Source organism: Microtus pennsylvanicus, chromosome 5, assembly GCF_037038515.1.
Source record: "Microtus pennsylvanicus isolate mMicPen1 chromosome 5, mMicPen1.hap1, whole genome shotgun sequence".
NCBI lineage: Eukaryota > Metazoa > Chordata > Mammalia > Rodentia > Cricetidae > Microtus > Microtus pennsylvanicus.
In genome coordinates this window covers 82,133,667-82,139,666 of record NC_134583.1, presented here as the reverse complement: position 1 = coordinate 82,139,666, position 6,000 = coordinate 82,133,667, and the positions used below count along the sequence as shown (strand labels likewise).

Sequence of the window (6,000 nt, the reverse complement as noted above, 5' to 3'; positions counted from 1 at the left end):
AATATTTATATACATGTTACCATGTAATACTGTTAACCAAACTCATGGTTTATTAGTTTAAATAAGATTAAATAAGTGGCCCCAAATGTTGATTTCACAATGCCTAGGTATTGCAAATCAAACTTCAGCATGGTATAATGAAGACACGGGTTCCTCAGACAACAGTAAGAAGGAGCGATTTTCAGGATGAGTTCCCCTCTCTAGGTCAGGGAGAGCTTTATTAAGTGGCAAGCGCTGTGTGGTTGTGCAGAAGTGCCAGTTTTGAAAACAAACACATTCAGAAGATCTGCTGCTCAAATAATATTTTTTCAAAACCTGATGGAGGCATATGATAAAATTCACTGAACTGGCAATCCAGAATTGCACTATCATCAACATACACAACTGGATACACTGTCCCTCGTATACCTGATGCTGGACAGTGCATGTTTTTCCCATTCAAATACACATTTAATTCTACATGGTCATATGTGATACCTATTACATCGCCCTCCTGAGGAAGGCTGTTGGCTGGTAGCCTGCTCTTTTCTTCGTTGATGTGGTACAGGGCTCCATCGTTTCTCATCACCAGATTATGCATGTCTCTGCCGAGAGGAATCTGATTCAAGTTCACTTTCTGAGTTGCAACACCTATACCCCAGATTCCAGTAGACTGGATTTTGAAATCAAAGTAGCTTTTGTTCGGATGTAAAGGTGCACTGGCTAAACAACCTCCGGTGCCACAGATTCTTCTTGCATTTTTCACAATGACAACATCTATTCCCATGTGCTGCGTGTCCAGCTGTAAGGCCGGCATCTCCTTGAGAGGAATGTGGCCTGTCCAGCCGTCCCTGCAGCAATGCAGGCAGCACCACGCCAACGCAGCCATGGCGCAGCTACACAGTTCTGCCGCTCCGCCTGCGCCCAACTGTTTATGGGTCGCCCCCACAGCTACTCGTTGGCAGGGAGGCGAAGCCAAGGTTGAGGCAAGGCCCCTGGCCAAGAAGCAAGGACTGCCCGGCAGGGAGGGGCAGGGCGGACCCGAGAAAGCAGAACTTTAAAGAGGCTGTTGAGCCCACGCGCAGCATCCAGACCTCGCTCTGCAAATGGTTGTATATAAGCACCCAGAACTCCACTATCTACAGGAACTTCTAACTTCCTTCAAACAAGAGTGTCCTTTAAACACAAGACATGGACTCCAGGACCAAGTATACCGTGGTCAATATCAGGGATGTCCCAAAGGATTATGTGACCTGGTCCACATTTAACACTATGTTTATGAACTGCTGTTGCCTGGGTTTCATTGCCTATGTCTTCTCTGTGAAGGTGAGTGTTCTCGCCGTGGGAGTGATGGGGCAAGAAGGTGTGTGTGGGACTGAGGCTCTTTCTGCCCAGAAAACACCTGGGATATGTACAGCCTTGTGTTTGTGCGTCGTGACACTCTGTGTTTGGTGTCCTGTATGTAGCTATGTTTGTGTCTGTAGACTGTGTAGACAGCATATAGTACAAGTGAATTTTATGTGTCTTGGAGACTCTCCTAGTTAGGCAAATGGTAAGGCTGCCTAGGGATTCTGGGTGAGACTGTCTCCACTCTCGAGGACTTCTCCTGACAGCTTAGTGTCTGGAATGCCCCTTCATCCTGCAGCCTGGGGCACCAGTGTGTGTAAACGCAGGGCTTACAGAAAACAGTACCCCATGGTGGGACCACAGACAGTGCTTGGTTCTGTGGGACAGTCTGAGTGTGTGAGAGGGAGGGGTCCTTGTGCTGAGGGAGGAGATGGCAGTGGGAGGAAGGACCGTAGGGGAACTGAGGCAGAACACCTGGCTCTCAGATGACTTGCTCCAAGTCCACACTGATCATCTGGTCTCCTCCAGTCCAGGGACAGGAAGATGGCGGGCGATATGATTGGGGCCCAGGCCTACGCTACAACAGCAAAGCTACTGAACATTGGTTCCATGGCCGTCTTCATCATCACGGTCATCGTAATTATCATTATGTCCTTCACATAGACTATCGCTATGAAGGATGGCACTCCACGAAGTTTGTGCTCTTCGTATACAGAGTCAGTGGATTAAATTCTCCCCTGCGCTGTTTCATCGGGGAATGCCTGAATGTCCTCTACCCTTCCCAGCCGCCGCTTATCCTGGCCCCAACCTGTCACTGGCCTCCTCGTGGGATTGTTAACCTAACACATCTGCTCACATTGGAGTCAATAAAGTGTGCGGGATGGCAATTGCGCTGTAACTTTTTGTACCCGACCGGTCCTGTCCTGAACTTACTCAGGGTTTTCCTGGCTTCCTTCCTGTCTAAGAGGAGCTGTAGGGGCAGAGTGGAGGGCCTTCACAGCCAGGAAGGTTTCTGGCTTCTTGCTGGAGACAACAGTTGACCAGCATCCTGCCTAGGGTCCTCTTTTACTTAGCAGGCACAGGCAGGCAGTAATGTATCCACCCCACCACCCAGAACTTCACAGGGCACCAGGGTTGCAGCCAGAATGCCTTAAAGCACTGAGGACTTGAAAGAATGTCCTACCTATCTAAAGAAAAGAGACGTACACGTCCCATCTGAGGGTCATGCTGTCTTTGTTTCCAGCTCTCGTTCTCTGCTCCCATCCTCTCTGTTCACACAGCTTATATACACACTCAACCACAAACTTCAGGCAGTAAACGAGGCTACAAAGGCGATTTCTCAGCGCCCTGATGAGTTCCTTGAGTAAAACCATAAGGGGTAAATAAACTTGTCAGCTACCGATTAGTAGGCAATTGTAACAGGGAGTATATGCAGTGTCCTTTTCTCTTAAGAGGGTTGCCTACTGCAGAGGCAGGAGGATCTCTGTGAGTTCGAGGTCGGCCTTGTCTACGGAGCAAGTTCCAGGACAGGCTCCAAAGCTACAGAGAGAAACCCTGTCTCGAAAAATCAAAATTAAAAAAGAAAAAGAAAAAACGAAGGTTGCTTACAAGGGTTTAGAGAAGAGAAAGGCTAAACTATTGAGGGGTCTAAGGAAGAAATAAAGAAGTTGTGTACGATTCTACATTTCTTAAGCGTATTAAGATTTATTTATTTATTTGTTTGTTTGTTTATTTATTTATTTTCGAGACAGGGTTTCTCTGTAGCTCTGGAGCCTGTCCTGGAACTAGTTCTTGTAGACCAGGCTGGCCTCGAACTCACAGAGATCTGCTTGCCTCTGCCTCCTGAGTGCAGGGATTAAAGGAGTGCACCACTACCACCTGGCGCGTATTAAGTTTTATAAACTGACATTGTGTGATTAACAAGACATGAAGGTATCATGTCCTCCCCTCTCCCCCCCCTCGCCCCTGCTCCCCAGCCCTAATGACTGGAGGCCATTTGTGAGCATATATGAGTAACCATGGCAACCCACGGGAGGCAGGGCAAATAATGCTGAGCTTTTGTCAAGGCTGGTATTGAAAGTGTTCCAAGTTAAAAGATACATATTCTTATCCTGCAAGCAGCCTCAGAGCACAAGGAGGGAATTTATGGGAAGGAAGCTAGTAGCCTTTTTTGAGTGAGGGACAGGGTTTTTCTGTAGCGTTGGAGACTGTCCTAGAACTAGCTCTTGTAGACCAGGCTGGCCTCAAACTCAAAGAGATCTTCCTGCCTCTGCTTCCCGAGTGCTGGGATTAAAGGCCTAGCCCACCACCACCGGGTAATTAATTTATTTTTATTTAATATGAGTTGGTGTTTTGATATGGGTGTTGCGTTTTATAGACAGACAGTTGTGAGCTGACATATAGTTGCTGGGAACTGAGTCTCGGGTCATCATTCATCTCTCCAGCACCACAAACCCACTCCTCTGAGTCACTTGTGTTTTTCTTTTTTTTTTTTTTAAATTTTTTTTTTTTTAAAAAGATTTTATTTTTTATTATGTATACAGTATTCTGTCTGCATGTCTGCCTGCAGGCCAGAAGAGGGCACCAGATCTCATTACAGATGGTTGTGAGCCACCATGCGGTTGCTGGGAATTGAACTCAGGACCTTTGGAAGAGCAGTCAGTGCTCTTAACCACTGAGCCATCTCTCCAGCCCTCACTTGTGTTTTTCACAGCCTAAGTGGCTTCTATGTTATCTTAGAACCAGGGCAGTCCTGATACCACATGCGCTATGTTTACCTGAGTCAAGCTCCCTGGACCCTAAATCTCAGGCACAATCTCTGAGTCCACAGTACCCATTTTTGTAAAAGAAGCCAGTCATACTTTGTAAGGACTCTCAAGGTAAGCATGTCTTAAAGTGTGCACTTGGGGCTGAGTTCATTGTTTTCTGAATTCTTTTCCCCAAATTATGCTGTGCTTAAATAGGACTGAGGCAAAATGACCTGGGCCAGACTCTAGAAGTCCTGCTTTAGCACCGGTTACAACAATATGGGGTTGAGCTGAGTTTCCTTCATGTCTCTTGGTGGGTCCTTTCCCCCTGCCTCCTGTAAAGCCTAAAGGGGAATCACAGCAGCAGTCTCCTTGGTAATTTGTGCCCATAGGTTCTTGCCAAGTTAAATGAAATGATTTTGGTTACTAAGTACTCAGACCTCTTAAAAAGCAGATATGATTTAGAAACTCGTGTACTGGAGGTTTCTTCATGTGGCAAAGCTATGCCATTTCAGGTTTGTATAGCAAACATGGTTTGACCCACAGTAAATCTTGTGTGTGGAAATAGGAAGGTTACCAGAAGCCCACTCCACAGCATGAGCTGCCATGAACAGGAATGTGGCAGTTGGTCCTGCAAAGTCAGAGCTGTTATGGTTTTTCATCTCTTTAATAGACCAGCCATGCCCACTACTGGCGACCCCTGCCCTCCTCTCACCATCTTGATTCTTACCGTTCCCTTTGGCATGCGAACTTCCCTCTCCCCTGCTCCCTTCTCTGTCTCTCTCCTTTCTCTTCTCCTTCTTCCCCTACTCTCTATCTCCTGTAAGTAATAAATATACAATTCTATTTGTACGATGTGTCTGTCCATGTGCCTTCTACCCACTGCCTGCTCACTGGGACCAGCCCGCCCAAGACCAGCCACCACTCGGGAACCAGCAGCCATCTCTGTCTGGGACTAGCTGCTCCCAGAGTCTGCTGCCTGCCTACTGCTGCTGGGGACCTTGCAGCAATTTTTAAAAAAATCATAAAATTGGTGCCATGCGACTCGGATATGTGCTTCTGCCTGAAAATCCTTTCCCAGGGTCAGGATACTGAACCGGGTTCCTTTTCCACTCCCACCACCAGCTTCCCGGCTTCAATCAGTGAGTCCCCCCCAATTCTGCTACGGTGGCTTCCCTTTACCATAATCATGTTTGGACTGACCTGGGGTTAGTCAGTCCGCGCGTTACCACTGCATACTTCCCATGCAGTGCATTTAATTGGGGACCCGGGATCCCCCAATTTTTTTTAACTTTTTTCCCATTTCTTCTCTTTCCTTTTTTTGTTCCCTCGTCATAAATGCCACTCAGAGCAGCCCCAGCCTCTCTGCTTTCTCAGTCACTTTGAACAACTGGATCCAGTCAGGCCATAACACCCCATTCACAGCCCAAGGATGCTCATCCATGAGTCCTGGATGTTGGCGCTGCTGTTTCTCGAGTTTTCATGATTCTGGCTGTGGATAGCAACCACCACGTCAACTGCCTGGCTTTTAAATTCCAGTTGGCTTTTTCAATTCCAGCCGTTGCAGGGTGTAGTTTTTCCAGTTCCAGCCTTTTGGCCCCCTTCTGTGGCTTGTGGTATGGCGTGGCGGCTCCGCAACAGGGCAGAACACGCCTTTAGGTCCCTCTCATTAAGCTTAATATCCTTACAGCTCAAAAATTGTGACTTTTTTCATACAACATGTGGCTGCCGCCATTTTGACTGGGGTCAGGTGACTTTATCACCATCTTGACTGAGGGCCATGTCAGGTGAACATATTTCATCATCTTTACTGAGGTATTACCTGCCGCGTTCCCCATTGTTAACTTTATTACATGGGTGACATTACCCCCATCTTGGCTAAGAGCCAGGTCTGGTGACCAAGCTCTCCCATTTTTACTTAAGTATA

At 47.2% G+C, this 6,000-nt stretch overlaps 1 pseudogene; it reads right to left on the bottom strand.

The window, feature by feature from the left end:
* On the bottom strand, positions 1-868 carry LOC142851022 (SPRY domain-containing protein 7 pseudogene; annotated as a pseudogene).
* Positions 869-6,000: the final 5,132 nt, after the last annotated feature.